Source organism: Oncorhynchus nerka, linkage group LG14 (assembly GCF_034236695.1).
Source record: "Oncorhynchus nerka isolate Pitt River linkage group LG14, Oner_Uvic_2.0, whole genome shotgun sequence".
In the NCBI taxonomy this organism is placed as follows: Eukaryota; Metazoa; Chordata; class Actinopteri; order Salmoniformes; family Salmonidae; genus Oncorhynchus; species Oncorhynchus nerka.
The window spans coordinates 32,046,302-32,062,877 of record NC_088409.1 but is presented as its reverse complement, the minus strand read 5'-3'; the positions used below and the strand labels follow the sequence as shown (position 1 = coordinate 32,062,877).

Here is a 16,576-nt window from a genome sequence, read left to right as displayed (position 1 = left end):
AGACAGAGTGTCAGACAGAGAAAAAATGACCATAATTCACAATACTAGTTAAATCATTTTTAAAAATACACTACCATTCAAAAGTTTGGGGTCACTTAGAAATGTCCTTGTTTTTGAAGGAAAAGCACATTTGTTGTCAGGACATCAAATTCATCAGAAATACAGTGTAGACATTGTTTATGTTGTAAATGACTATTGTAGCTGGAAATGGCAGATTTTTAATGGAATATCTACATAGGCGTACAGAGGCCCATTATCAGCAAGCATCACGCCTGTGTTCCAATGCCACGTTGCGTTCACTAATCCAAGTTTATCATTTTAAAAGGCTAATTGATCATCAGAAAACCCTTTTACAGTTATATTAGCACAGCTGAAAACTGTTGTTCTGATTAAATAAGCAATAAAACTCTCCTTCTTTAGACTAGTTGAGTATCTGGAGCATCAGCATTTGTGGGTTCGATTACAGGCTCAAAATGGCCAGAAACAAAGAATTTTCTTCTGAAACTAGTCAGTCTATTCTTGTTCTTAGAAATGAAGGCTATTCCATGTGAGAAATTGCCAGAAACTGAAGATCAACGCTGTGTACTACTCCCTTTACAGAACGGCACAAACTGGCTCTAACCAGAATAGAAAGAGGAGTGGGAGGCCCCGGTGCACAACTGAGCAAGAGGACAAGTACATTAGAGTGTCTAGTTTGAGAAACAGTTGCCTCACAAGTCCTCAACTTGCTATTTCATTAAATAGTACATGCAAAACACCAGTCTCAACGTCAACAGTGAAGACGCTGTTGATGCATTTGTTTAAAAAACAAGGAAATGTCTAAATGACCCCAAACTTTTGAATAGTAGTGTATATTTATAGAAGAAGGCATTCATCAAATAATTGTCTTATTTCTGCTGACTTTTGCCAACGGATGAAAAACCAAGGCCCATTTTCCATAACCAATGCATTCTGCAGCAGCAAAGACCAAAAAGGAGACATTTTGTTTTTATTCGCATGTACAATACGGTTTGATGTGCTGCTATGATCATTGGCCACTTTCAGTTGTGTTTATTCTTCACTCCACAATACCCCCTGGCCTGAGCTATAAAGCTAAGGTACAGTATCATCTCTGGGGAATCTCTGAGGCATGTCTGTTTGTCTTCCATGGCTTGGTGGTCGCCATCTCCTTCAGAATCCCCATCTTCAGTGACTGATGCCTTGTCGCCAGTCTCCTGCTCTATCCCCCTAATGGAGAGGCTTCAGCCATAATAGCCATTCAGCTGACGAGTGCATATTAGAACAGGCAAGGTGCTCCTCGCTTTTCATTATCGTATGATAATGTACTCCGCACTCCCTAGTGTGTGTACTCCGCACTGCCCCCCTCTCCAACATTATTTTGGCTCTGTCCTTGGGGATAGGACTGGGGATGAAAGTAATCTGAGACTGGGCCAATGTAATGCTCCGGGTGTCGTGGGTGTGGAGTCAAATGCAGGAGACAGAGTTCAATGCTGTGCGTCTTTTACTAGCACCAACGCAACACAGGGTGCTCACAAAAGTAATGTTTCCCAAACACAGGGGAAAAAGTACAATGGAGAAAATCACGACTAAGCACGTACCTCTTACAACAGAGCCGAAGGTTTACAATGAAAAATAATCCCGCACAACAACCTGTCTAATAAAGACAAACTAATTAAACAAGAACAGGTGCTACCACTAAACATACAAGGAGGGGGAGGAAAAACAATCAGTGGCAGCTAATAGGCCGGTGACGACGACCGCCGAGCGCCACCCGCCCGGGAAGGGGAAACACCCTCGGTCGGACTCGTGACAGCCAAGGAAGCTTCATACCACGCTACATCCCACTGCTAGCTTGCCTCTGAAGCTAAGCAGGATTGGTCCTGTTCAGTCCCTGGATGGGAAACCAGATGCTGCTGGAAGTGGTGTTGGAGGGCCAGTAGGACGCATTCTTTCCTCTGGTCAAAAAAATCGAAATATGCCAATGCCCCCAGGGTATTGATTGGGGCCATTATCCTGTGTAGGGTACTGTCTTTCAGATGGGACATTAAGCAGCTGTCCTGACTCTCTGTGGTCACTAAGATCCCATGGCACTTATTGTAGGAGTAGGGGTATTATCACTGGTGTCCTGGGTAAATCCCCAATCTGGCTCTCATATCATCATGGCCACCAGGTTTAATAATAAAAAGGGCCGTACGCACTAGCCTCTGCAGCTCCTTGCGGACTGATGCCAAGCAGTTGCCATACCAAGCGGTGATGCAGCCAGTCAAGATGCTCTCAATGGTGCAGTAGACGTTTTTGAGGATCTTAGGGCCCATGCCAAATATTTTCAGCCTCTTAAGGGACAAGAGGCGTTATCATGCCTTCCTCACGACTGTGTTGGTGTTTGTGGACCATGATAATTCCTTAGCAATGTGGATGAGGGCGTGCTCGGCATTCCGTTTCCTGTAGTGGACAATCAATTTGCTGATGTTGAGGGAGAGATTGTTGTCCTGGCACCACACTGCCTGGTCACTGACCTTCTCCCTATAGGCTATCTCATCATCGTCGGTGATCAGGCCTACCACCTTTGTGTCGTCAGCAAACTTAATGAGTCGTGCCTGGCCACGCAGTTGTGGATGAACAAGGAGTACTGGAGGGGACTAAGCATGCACCCCTGTGGGGCTACGGTGTTAAGGGTCAGCATGGTGGAGGGGTTGTTGCCTACCCTCACCATCTAGGGACTGTCTGTCAGGAGGTCCAGGATCCAGTTGCAGAGGGAGGTGTTCAGCCCCAGGGTCCTGAGCTTAGTGATGAGCTTTAGATATGTTTCTTACTCAGTGACAGAGTACCACACATACTGTACATACAGTATGTCTGTCTCAAACTGGAACTCTAAACATACATGAATATGAACACATTGCACAAAGACACACATTTATACACACATACACACACACACCTCCATTCATGCATGCAGGCATATACAAACACACTCTTAGTATATCTCAGTCTGTGCTGTATTTAGTGTACAGTGTGCCCTTCACGTGTACTTGTGCTCAGTGTAAGCGAGTATGTAGTATATATGTGTGTAACTAAATTCAGGCATTAAGCTGTGTATGTTTGTGTCAGTGCAGTCTACATCACCATACCACATCCAGCAAGGTGGAAAATTTTTCTCATAGGTAATGGATGTGAACGGAGTGAGCACGATGGAACGTATCCCAGAGGTAATGGATGTGAACGGAGTGAGCATGATGGAACGTATCCCAGAGGTAATGGATGTGAGCATGATGGAACGGAGGTAATGGATGTGAACATGATGGAACGTATCCCAGAGGTAATGGATGTGAACGGAGTGGAACGCCCAGAGGTAATGGATGTGAACGATGGAATGGAACGTATCCCAGAGGTAATGGATGTGAACGGAGTGAGCATGATGGAACGTATCCCAGAGGTAATGGATGTGAACGGAGTGAGCATGATGGAACGTATCCCAGAGGTAATGGATGTGAACGGAGTGAGCATGATGGAACGTATCCCAGAGGTAATGGATGTGAACGGAGTGAGCATGATGGAACGTATCCCAGAGGTAATGGATGTGAACGGAGTGAGCATGATGGAATGGATGTGAATGGAGTGAGCACGATGGAACGTCCCAGAGGTAATGGATGTGAACGGTGAGTGGAACGCATGATGGAACGGAGTGAGCACGATCCCAGAGGTAATGGATGTGAACGGAGTGAACGCCCATGGATGGAACGTATCCCAGAGGTGATGGATGTGGAACGGAGTGAGCATGATGGAACGTATCCCAGAGGTAATGGAATGTGAAACGGAGGTAATGGATGCATGATGGAACGTATCCCAGAGGTAATGGATGTGAACGGAGTGAGCATGATGGAAACGTATCCCAGGTAATGAATGTAATGGATGTGAACGGAGGTAATGGATGCATGATGATGAACGTATCCCAGAGGTAATGGATGTGAACAGAGTGAGCATGATGGAACGTATCCCAGAGGTGATGGATGTGAACGGAGTGAGCATGATGGAACGTATCCCAGAGGTAATGGATGTGAACAGAGTGAGCATGATGGAACATATCCCAGAGGTGATGGATCTCACTGCAGGACTGTGTGACATTCATCAAGTACAAGTCTCCTCACTGCATTACCAATCACCAAACAGAACACATACACTAGTGTTTGATTGTCTAGGACCATATCTGAGCAGCCAAAACCCATTGGCCACTGTCTAAAAGATGGCATGTTGTTCTGCTCATAGTAACACACTGTAATTGAAATCCGAACAGAATCACTGAGCTAAGGACCTGCAGTAATATAGTCTGTTCTGGCATTGTAGTTAATCTGGATATGTTAGAGCAGGAATCTTGAACTAGATTCAGCCGCGGGCTGATTTTTCCTTGAGCGGATGGTCGGGGGGCTGGAAAATAAGTACAAATAATTTGTAGACTGCTAATTGACTGCAAGAAGCCCAAAACAGATATAATGTTTGACTAAAACATCATTTCAAACCTTGCCTAAATTTGCATAGGATCATTTGTATAGGTCTCTCTAGTGCGTTGGAATACCTGGGAACAAACTTCCAAAATTAAAATCACTTGGAGCAGATTTTCTGGTGTTTTTACAGTCTTTTATGTCCAACAATAAAAAATAAATACAAATAATGAAAATAATGCTCATGATAAAAATAAAAATAATGAAAATGCTCAGAAAACTTGGGGGGCCAAATAAAACGACCCTCGGACCAAATTCGTGCTGCGAGCTGCCAGTTGCATAACCCTGCGTTAGATGGTGTTTGAGGTAAACGACATGGTCACTAAAGTCTTCTTTGATGTATTATCTTCTGTCTTGTGCATGCTTTGTTCCATGGGGTACTTTTGGAATACCTTCACCAGGGCCATGTTCAGAATGGCACACTGTGTCAAAAAGCTTTGCAACAGAAAACAGGAATCTGTATTTTTATTGAACTAATTCAGGTAGTACCTCAGTCCATTTCACTTCATTTTCTCCTTACTGGTCACCGCCCATATTTCCAGTCAGTGGAGGGACTGACTCGGATATTCTCCCCACCTCTCTCACTTACTGACAGACAGTGGCCATTGAAGAAGGATGTTTTGTGGGCTGTCTGTTAGCGGTATGATGACGTCCAATGAAGTCCGATCTGTCCAATTGTGTCTGTGTTACACAGCGTCTGAGAACTGCATCCCAGTCTGCCTGCACCAGCCCCATGCTGCATACAGAATACAGATCAAACACTGCGAGTGTCTGAAATGGCACCCTATTCCCTTTATAGTGCACCTCTTTTGACAAGGGCCCATAGGGCTCTGGACAAAATCAGTGCACTATATAGGGAGGGAATAGTGTGCCATCTCATAATGGTGTGGATGGGTGTGTAGAGTGAATCATGAATAATGGATCAGAGAGTCACCTTAGATGCACTCTGAGTTATCATGGAGTATATTAAAGCTGTAGTAATAAACATGGTAATAACACTGTATGCTTTTTAGGGAAAGATGGTTATTCATACCTGGGAAGGTGAAAAGTCGAACTAGACAGTCATTCCATTGTTATAGTAGTACTCTGAAGAATCCTTGTAACACAGCCTTAATTGCTCTATATGTCTTTCACTGGATGTTAACTCTCAAAACAATCCAAAATGTTCATTGTAGATACAGAACATGAATACTTCTATTTGATATTCTACCACATTCCTACAACCTCAGAAAGTGTTATCAAAAGTAAAGAACATTGAAGATGCCATTATATGGGTTTTTCTCCAGTAACAGCTGTGCCAGTTTATGGAAACATCCCTTTTGAGCCCAATAAAATGTAATTGACAGCTGGAGGATGTTTTCAGAATGTATTTTGTGTTTTAAGTTAACAAGGCTATTTGATAACGAGCTGCATCTAATTGGTAGATATCTATTCCATCTCCATTAATGAACAGGGATTATGTCCTTGTACGCTGATATCCACAGAGACTTAGACCTTGTATACACTTATAACTGTAGTGGTTAAGGCTTTTAGAAGAAGTGAGTGGGTGAATTTCAAGAGTCTTTCCTCAATTCCTAGCGTCTTTTCTCCTTCTCAAAACATCAGAGGTGAGGAGAGCATTAGCAGAGAAGATCCTCTCATCCATTGCTCTCCTTACTCCCAATTTAGAGAAAGAGAGGTGAGAGAGAGAGCACGGGAGGAAAGGACATGGCAGAGCCTCCAGGTGTGTCTTATCCTCCTCTTCCTGCTCCAGCCATTCTATTATGCAGATGAGGAGTTTTATCCTAATGGAAAAACCATTAGGGTAAATATTATGCAAATGAAGAGGTCCATTGCTTTCAACTCTTTCGGCGGCCTAAGGGTTAGATAATGAGTTTTTCTGTTTTCATGGAATGACAATTAGACTGCAAAATCTGGACGATGGATGGAAGTAACCAGCTAGGGAATTTAAAAAGGTTCATACTTAAACACTCGTCTGAAATAAGTAGCAATAAAAAAAAATACAAAACCATGTCAGTTTCTACAGTATAGTCTGTGTTCATTGGAATAGTGTTTTGATCAAACTTATTGTACTGTACAGTGCCAAACCTTCAGGTTGTATGTTTTTTGGTGTTGCTATATGAACATGCAATGGCTACATAACATAGCTACAAACTAAAGTAGACAGGCACAAGAGGTATATATGTCCACATTATCTGTGTCACGACTTCCGCCGAAGTTGGTGCCTCTCCTTGTTCGGGTGGCGTTCGGCGCTCGTCATCACCGGCTTTCTAGCTTCCACCGATCCATGTTTCTGTTTTCAATTTGTTATGTCTTGAGTGTACACACCTGGTTCCCATTAAGTTATTATTATTTCCCTATTTAACCCTCTGGTTCCCATTATGTTTTGTGGGTGATTAGTCCTGGTTTGTGTTAGTCTTCTGTGTTAGGGTTTGTGATCCCTGCGTGGATTTATTTTTTCCTGATTATTTTTCCGAGTAAATTTCGTCATTTTTACTCAGTTCTGTGTCCTGCGCCTGACTCCGTTCTCACATCTGCACAACTAACACCTGACAATCTGTTCCACTCATGTGTGTTTATAGCGCTCATGAAGGGGAATACACATTATGTAATAATTCTGGATATGAAACAACAGTAAGTATTTTGTCATTGACATTTAGCCATTGTATAGAAAATATGGAATGAAACAATTATTCCATGAAGTTTATCAATGTATTTGCACACCGTTGTGGACAACGTGTGCATGCTTTGTCTCCATATTGCATTTTCAGAATCCAACAGCTAAAGGATTTTGTAGAGCTTGGATTGAACAGTTGCCATCATCCTTAAATTATTCCGATGTCTAAAAGCTTATAATAATTCTTGGCATTAATTTCTGAGGCGGCGTTGAACCAAAGCTTAATGTGTTACGGGAATAACAATTAATTTGCGGGGCTGATTGATGTCAGGAAAACAAATTTTGTCCCCCAGAAATAAAAACGTCTCTGACACCTTCAACAGCAACCTACATGTTACGGTGTTGCTGTAATCTCATTAACAGGAGAGAATTTATAGTAAGCTGAATAAATCCCTCTCTCAATGTCTTCACTGCTCTATAGGACTGGGTAGCTATACATAGTCACATACAGTCCAATCGAAACAGACAACTCTGTCTGAACATGCCCTGGATATTCTCCTCCGCTTGGAGCAGTCACGTTAGTACATGTTGTAACTACTGTTTGTCACGACTTCCGTCGAAGTCGGTTCCTCTCCTTGTTTGGGTGGCGTTCGGCGGTCGACGTCACCGGTCTTCTAGCCATCGCCGATCCACCTTTCATTTTCCATTTGTTTTGTCTTGTTTTCCCACACACCTGGTTTTCATTCCGTCATTACTTGTCGTAACAAAATTGTTTGATGTAAAGTGCTGGTCCACTCTGACTGGTTCGTGACGGGTTATTTTGTACCCATATTTTGTTGTTCTGGGGGCCGTTGGTTTTGTATATTAAACTGCTCCAGTTATTACCCGGTTCTGGTCTCCTGCGCCTGACTTCCCTGCAGCCAGTCCCTTACACTATACATGTTACTACACACTACCATCAAACTGGTATGTTGGAAGTAAAGCAATGCAGACACGGAACACAATTCAGAAATCCCATTAGACATTCTGCCTAACCCTGCTCCCATCCAGCCTGGATGAGATTTAGAGCAGACTGCTAATAATAACACTAACTGAGCGATTGCCTCGTAAAAGCATACATCCATCCAAATGCAACTATTTGCATCACAACATTCTCAAACATGGAATCCTTTAACTATTTCCTCTACGTACATTTTCAGTGGTGGAAAAAGTACTAAATTGTCATACTGTACCTGATTAAAAGTAAAGATAACTTTAATAGAAAATGACTCAAGTGAAAGTGAAAGTCATACAGTAAAATACTACTTGAGTAAAAGCCTAAAACGTACTTAAGTACAGTGGTGAGAAAAGTACTACATTTTCACACTTGAGTAAAAGTAAATGCCATATATCAAATTCCTTACATTAAGCAAACCAGACAACACCATTTTTACATTTATTACGGACAGCCAGGGGCACACTCCAACACACAGACATAATTTACAAACACGAGTATTTGTGTTTATTGAGTCTGCCAAATCAGCGGCATTAGGAATGACAACGCGTTATATTGAACGGTGCCTTTATTGTACCATATTGCTGTCATGCCTGAGCTGTGAAAAGTACTTTTGGGTGTCAGGGAATTGGAGTAAAAATTACACATTTTCTTTAGGAATATAATGGAGTAAACATAAAAGTTGTACAGATACCCCAAAAAACTTCTTAAGTAGTATTTCAAAGTATTTTTGCTTAGTTATTTTACACCACAAAAAAATGCTCTCTTCCTAATGCCTGGTTTGGTTGGAGTAAAATCACGGACCTAGAAAAGTGATACTCTATTTTTAAAGACATAAAGGCTTCACTAGCAACCCTATTAGAGATGACTATAATCTAACTAATCATCAGAAGATAATGTATTTTCTTTACTGAGTTGTTTTGCCGCATTAAGGTCTCCCACGGTTTAATTTGAGCAATTCAGGCAGGATCTTACTTTTGGCTTCAGCCATTTGTGGCTGAGATTCAATAGAGTCTAGACAAGACTATTGTCATGGAATATCACATCAGACAATTACCATTGATTTCTGAGCTATTGTGCAATATCATTTTTTGTGCTCATTCAACAACCCTACGATCACAACCAAAGCGAATGCACCATGCTCTCATAGATAGAGTACACTTTGAGTGAAACCTGGTGTAATACGCTATGCGCTATGCACCAGAATATATAAATAAATACAATCTAAAAAGGGGGTAGACCAGAATGTCAGCCGATTTGATGGGAGAAAACATGTGCCTGATCAGATTTCCTGAGTCTTTGATCTCCTCCACCCGTCGTTGCCTCTGGGAGACAGAAGGTATTCAGGAGAGAAGCACCTCAAGAACAATGTGGGAGTTACATGTAAGACACTGGCAATGGGCTGCAGGAGCGGTAGGATGGGGGGTTCCTCAAATAAGGAAACAAAGGCTTCCCACCTACAGAACACAGTGGTTTTGTAAAAAACATTTTGTAAAAAAAAAAATGTTTATTTCATTTTTCATATTATTTTATAAGCACAAAGAGGTTGCTTCTGCGACATCATGGCGTGTGTTTTATTAAGTTTGACATGTGCTCTTTATCCCAGAATGTAAAATTTGTGTTAAATCGAAAGTTATGTGAACGGTGTAACACTTCTCAAAAGGTACCGAATTTGTGGACCTTCCCGCTCCGCTAACTCTGCCTTTTGAGAAGTGTAACTTGGTATTTTTCCAAATGTTATTTCACCTAATGTTTTCATTCTGTCATAAAGAGCACATGTTCATTTTTAATTTTTTTTATCACATCTTGAGGTTAACTTAAAAAAATACTATAGTAAGTGCCTATTATGTGCCAAATAAAGTAGCAAGTGTAACGGCTGTTTGAAGAAGAGGGCCAAGGAGCAGCGTTGTACGTGTTCATGATTTTAATAAAACTGAACACTAGAACAAAAAATAACAAAGCTGAAACAAACAAAACAGTTCTGTCTGGTGTAGACACACGAAACAGAAAATAACTACCCACTAAACACAGGTGGGAAAAGGATACCTAAGTATGGTCCTCAATCAGAGACAACGATAGACCACACCTCTGAGAAGGTGAGACCACACCTCTGAGAACCACACCCGGCCGAACACACAGAAATAGAAAACATAGAACACAAGACAGAATGCCCACCCCAACTCACGCCCTGACCTTAGAGATCCTTTTTATGTCTCTATTTTGGTTTGGTCAGGGCGTGACAGTACCCCACCCAAAGGTATGGACTCCGGCAACTAAACCTAAACCTATAGGGGAGGGTCTGGGTGGGCATCTATCCACGGTGGCGGCTCTGGTGCGGGACATGGACCCCGCTCCACCTTAGGCTTGGCCCACTTAGGTGGAGCCTCTTGAGCGGGGACCCTCGCTGCCGATCCCGGACTGGGGACCCTCGCTGCCGATCCCGGACTGGGGGGCGACTCTGGCCGCTCCGGACAGGAGGGCGACTCTGGCCGCTCCGGACAGGAGGGCGAGTCTGGCCGCTCCGGACAGGAGGGCGACTCTGGCCGCTCCGGACAGGAGGGCGAGTCTGGCCGCTCCGGACAGGAGGGCGACTCTGGCCGCTCCGGACAGGAGGGCGAGTCTGGCCGCTCCGGACAGGAGGGCGACTCTGGCCGCTCCGGACAGGACGCAGGCTTAGGACTCACCAGGCTGAGGAGACCTACTGGAGGCCTGGTCCATGGAGGAGGCACAGGATAGACCGGGTTGTGGGGGAGCACTGGAGATCTGGTGCGTAGCCTTGGCACCACTCTTCCAGGCTGAATGCCCAGTCTAGCCCGGCACGTGCGGGGAGCTGGAACAGGCCGCACTGGGTTCTCTTGGCGAACTAGGGAAACCGTGCTTAGAGCCGGCGCAGGATATCCTGGCCCGAGGAGACACACTGGAGGTCTGGAGAGCAGGGCTGGCACAATCCGTCCTGGCTGGATCCTCACCCTAGCCCTGCAGATGCAGGGAGCTGGGATGCAGCGCACCGAGCAAAGAACACGTAATGGAGACACCATGCGCTCCACCACATAACACGGTGCCTGACCAGTACGGCGTCCGCCACGGTAAGCACGGGGAGTTGGCTCAGGTCTCCAACCTGACTCTGCCACACTCCCCGTGTGCCTCTTGGACTTCCTTGCCAGCCGTGTTCCGTCGTAATGTTGCCGCTCAGCCTTAGCTGCCTCCAGTTCCTCCTGTGGACGGCGATACTCCCCAGCCTGCCTCCAGGTCCTCCTCTGGACGGCGATACTCCCCAGCCTGCCTCCAGTTTCTCCTGTGGACGGCGATACTCCCTCGCCTGCCTCCAGTTCCTCCTGTGGACGGCGATACTCCCCCGCCTGCCTCCAGTTCCTCCTCTGGATGGCGATACTCCCCAGCCTGCCTCCAGGTCCTCCTCTGGACGGCGATACTCCCCAGCCTGCCTCCAGTTCCTCCTGTGGACGGCGATACTCCCCAGCCTGCCTCCAGTTCCTCCTGTGGACGGCGATACTCCCTCGCCTGCCTCCAGTTCCTCCTGTGGACGGCGATACTCCCCCGCCTGCCTCCAGTTCCTCCTCTGGATGGCGATACTCCCCCGCCTGCCTCCAGGTCCTCGTCTGGACGGCGATACTCCCTCGCCTGCCTCCAGTTCCTCCTGTGGACGGCGATACTCCCCCGCCTGCCTCCAGTTCCTCCTGTGGACGGCGATACTCCCCAGCCTGTCTCCAGTTCCTCCTGTGGACGGCGATACTCCTCAGCCTGCCTCCAGTTCCTCCTCTGGACGGCGATACTCCCCCGCCTGCCACCAGTTCCTCCTGTGGACGGCGATACTCCCCCGCCCTCCTCCAGTTCCTCCTCTGGACGGCGATACTCCCCCGCCTGCCTCCAGTTCCTCCTCTGGACGGCGATACTCCCCCGCCTGCCTCCAGGTCCTCCTCTGGACGGCGATACTCCCCCGCCCTCCTCCAGTTCCTCCTGTGGACGGCGATACTCCCCCGCCTGCCTCCAGGGTCCCTTCCTGTCCAGGATCTCCTCCCATATCCAGGAGTCCATTACACCACGCTGCTTCGTCCTTTGGTGGTGGGTAGTTCTGTAACGGCTGTTGGAAGAAGAGGACCAAGGTGCAGCGTGGTACGTGTTCATGATTTTTAATACAACTGAACACTAGAACAAAAAATAACAAAGCGGAAACACAAAACAGAAAATAACCACCCACAAAACACAGGTGGGAAAAGGCTACCTAAGTATGGTTCTCAATCAGAGACAACAATAGACTCTGATTGAGAACCACACCCGGCCAAACACACAGAAATAGAAAACATAGAACACAAAACATAGAATGCCCACCCCAACTCACGAAACCAAAATAGCGACATAAAATGGATCTCTAAGGTCAGGGCGTGACAACAAGGTTGACAGTTTCATCCTAAATCAGCCACAAATCCCCTTGTGACAGGCGGAATGGGAGCTTGTTGTGTGCAACAGGGAGGGGCAATTGAATGCAAGCTTCACCATTTTTTACAAATTGTTAAATCATTTTTAGCCTGTGGGTAACAGGGTTGAAGTGTTATTCTCGACCCGCTCAGTTTTTCACCACAAAACGCCAGAAAACGGGCAAAAATAATAGAACCAGCTCATCGGCTTTTACATGATGATTTGACTATTAGATAGATGTTCAATGTTTCAAAAAGGAATAGTTTCCCCATATTAAAAAGAGATTTCACGTAACAGGGAAATAATCACTAATCACATACTATAAATAAAAAATGTGTAATAATCTTCAGAAATTAATTTGTCAAAGCAGCAAAATAACTAAGGCTTCACAATGATGGTGAAAACTTGGAGAAATGTTGGGGTTAAGTGTATTAAAATCTACCTTCTCCGCTATGCAATCTGGTTTCCGAGCTGGTCATGGGTGCACCTCAGCCACGCTCAAGGTCCTAAACGATATCATAACCGCCATTGATAAAAGACAATACTGTGCAGCCGTCTTCATCGACCTGGCCAAGGCTTTCGACTCTGTCAATCACCACATTCTTATCGGCAGACAAAACAGCCTTGGTTTCTTAAATGACTGCCTCGCCTGGTTCACCAACTACTTCTCAGACAGAGTTCAGTGTGTCAAATCGGAGGGCCTGTTGTCCGGACCTCTGGCAGTCTCTATGGGGGTTGCCACAGTGTTCAATTTTTGTCCGACTCTTTTCTCTGTATACATTAATGATGTCACTCTTGCTGCGGGTGATTCTCTGATCGACCTCTACGCAGACAACACCATACTGTATACTTCTGGCCCTTCTTTGGACACTGTGTTAACTAACCTCCAGACGAGCTTCAATGCCCTACCACTCTCGTTCCGTGGCCTCCAACTGCTCTTAAATGCAAGTAAAACTAAATGCATGCTCTTCAACCGAAAGCTTCCCGCACCTGCCAGGCTGCTCTGGACGGTTCTGACTGTAAACTCTCCTTCCAGACTCACATTAAGCATCTCCAATACAAAATTAAATCTAGAATCGGCTTCCTATTTCGCAACAAAGCATCCTTCACTCATGCTGCCAAACATACCCTCGTAAAACTGACCGTCCTACCGATCCTTGACTTTGGCAATGTCATTTGGGGCGGCAGGGTAGCCTAGTGGTTAGAGCAGTGGTCACCAAACTACGGCCCGCGGGCCGGATACGGCCCGTCAGCACATTTGGCCCGGCCCTCTGAACAATACCAGAGACGCTATCGAATTTTTTTCCTATTTGGTCTCCAGAAAAAAAATCCTAGGCCCGGCCCTGTCAAAGAGAGAACGGAATAATGGCGAAAAGGTTAGGTAAGAGAAAAATTGATTCAGAATGCAGGGTATTTAACCTGCAGTGGACAAACAATTTTTTTTTTGTTCAATGCAAAGAAAAGGCTGTTTGTCTCATCTGTCAAGAGACGGTGGCGGTATTCAAAGAATACAATCTTCGCCGACACTATGAATCCCGTCACAAAGACAAGTACGATAGCTTGCAAGGCCAAATACGAGCAGAGAAACTCTCAAAGCTAAAAAGTGGACTACTATCTCAGCAGAATACATTTGTACGCCAAGCTCAGCTGAACCAGGCATCCGTTCGGGCCAGCTTTCGGGTTGCTAAACTGATAGCAAGAAGCGGTAAGCCTTTCACTGACGGAGAGTTTGTTAAGAAATGTATGGATGCTGTCGCGGAGGAGGTGTGTCCCGAGAAGAAAGATGCATTTAATGCCGTAAGTCTGTCGGCGAGTACAATCACCAGACGCGTTGAAGAAATCGGGAGTAATGTATATGCCCAGCTGCGGCAGAAGACGAAAGAATTTGACTTTTTTTTCATTAGCACTGGATGAGAGCACGGACGTGCAAGACACAGCGCAACTGCTCATTTTTATTCGTGGAGTTAGCGCAAACTTTGAGATATGCGAGGAGCTGGCAGCCCTCCAAAGTCTCAAAGGGACTACAACGGGAGAGGATATTTTTGACAAAGTGTGCCAAACCATGGAGAAGTTGGACCTGGACTGGTCAAAGCTAGCTAGCATCACGACTGACGGGGCTCCTAGCATGGTGGGCGAAACTCGCGGTCTAATAGGACGCATGAACCGGGAGTTGGAAAAAAGGTGTCTCACCGCCCCGCTACGAGTCCACTGCCTAATTCACCAGCAAGCACTGTGCTGCAAAGTGTTGAAGTGGGATTCTGTAATGAAGGTTGTGGTGTCGTGCATAAACTTCATCAGAGCAAAGGGACTTAAACACAGGCAGTTCCAAGAATTCCTGTCTGAACTGGAGTCTACGCACGGAGATGTGCTGTACTACACAGAGGTCCGATGGCTGAGCCGGGGCAGAGTTTTGAGGCGTTTTTACGAGCTGCTACCCGAAATGAATGCATTTCTTCATTTAAAAGACAAAACGGTCCCAGAGCTGATCGACCCAGAATGGAAATGGCACCTCGCATTTTTAACAGACGTGACAGAAATACTTAACAGCCTTAACTTGCAGCTACAAGGCGAGGGGAAACTCATTTGCGACATGTATTCACACATAAAAGCATTTGAGGTGAAATTAGCGCTGCTTTTGGAACAAGTGAAAAAGCGCAACTTCGTCCATCTTCCTGCTACCCAAAACCTGTAGACAGAGAACCCAGCGGTCCCGTTCCCAGCTGAAAAGTGCGTGGAAGCACTGGAAATGCTGAAGGCGAGTTCGGTGTGCGATTCAGTGAACTACATGTTCATGCAAAAGAAATCCGTCTTTTTCAGAACCCCTTTGTTGCCGACATTGATGAAGCCCAGCCTTCATATCAGTTTGAGTTGGCTGAGTTACAGAACTGTGATGTTCTGAAAGACGCATTCAAGCCCAACAGTCTCATTGACTTCTATGCCGCCCTCCCAAAAGACACATATCCAAACATCAAAAAACACGCAATGAAAATGTCCACAGTTTTTGGCAGCACGTATATCTGCGAGAAAACCCGATGAGATCAAGATTGACAGATGAACATTTGCATCAGTGCTTGAGACTGGCTGTAACTAGAATGGAACCTGATATTCAACTTCTCACCAGCCAGATGCAGGCCCACAGTTCACACTGATGAACATACATAGGTAAGCTCACTTTTCTGACTTGAATGAGTCATTCTGAGCATAAACAAATATAATCATAATAAAATCTACTGGGATAAAATCCATCTTTACAACCATACTGGTAGTGAAATGTATTGTGCTGTGTAGGTGCTGTATCACTTAGTTCAGTTTCTCAACCTGCTTCTTTTGTGGTTTTCACAGGGAAGTTGATGAGAGAGAGCTGCAAACAGCGGTGTCTACAAGCCTACTGGAACCTACAAAAGGATTATAAGGAAGGAACACAAGAACTTTAAGAGACTGCTCATATGTGTCAGAGAGATTCTGCTCTGACAACTGAGCTGAACTTTTATCTGTTAAGATTGTGCATGGCACGACAGAAAGTTAATGTTCCATGGCTTTTTTTTCTATGAAGAACCCAGAGAGAGTTATTTAGTTATTATTTATTTCCTGTTTTTTCTGTGAAGAACTCAGAGAGGGTTATTTAGTTATTATTTATTTCATTAATAGTGTTATTATTTGTTTCCTGACTTTTTTTCTGTAAAGAACCTGGAAAGGGTTATTTGGTTATGTGTGGCTTTCTGGAAAACAATAAATTTTTTAAGCTCCCCTACGATCGTCACACTTTTTCTGTTACAAACTGACACCGGCCCCCCATCAGAGAAGGGAAAAGTTATGTGGCCCTCACAGGAAAAAGTTTGGGGACCCCTGGGTTAGAGCGTTGGACTAGTAACCGAAAGGTTGCAAGTTCGAATCCCTGAGCTGACAAGGTACAAATCTGTCGTTCTGCGCCTGAACAGGCAGTTGACCCACTGTTCCTAGGCCGTCATTGAAAATAAGAATTTGTTCTTAACTGACTTGCCTAGTAAAATAAAGCTAAAATTAAATTTATAAAAT

General features: G+C 45.0%; 1 long non-coding RNA gene across 1 annotated transcript; it reads left to right on the top strand.

Moving 5' to 3' along the window:
- The first annotated feature begins 15,583 nt into the window (after nucleotides 1-15,583).
- Nucleotides 15,584-16,289, top strand: LOC135575214 (uncharacterized). The gene is made up of 2 exons (XR_010465764.1): nucleotides 15,584-15,703; nucleotides 15,884-16,289. It is a non-coding gene; the product is annotated as an uncharacterized LOC135575214 (long non-coding RNA).
- Nucleotides 16,290-16,576: the final 287 nt, after the last annotated feature.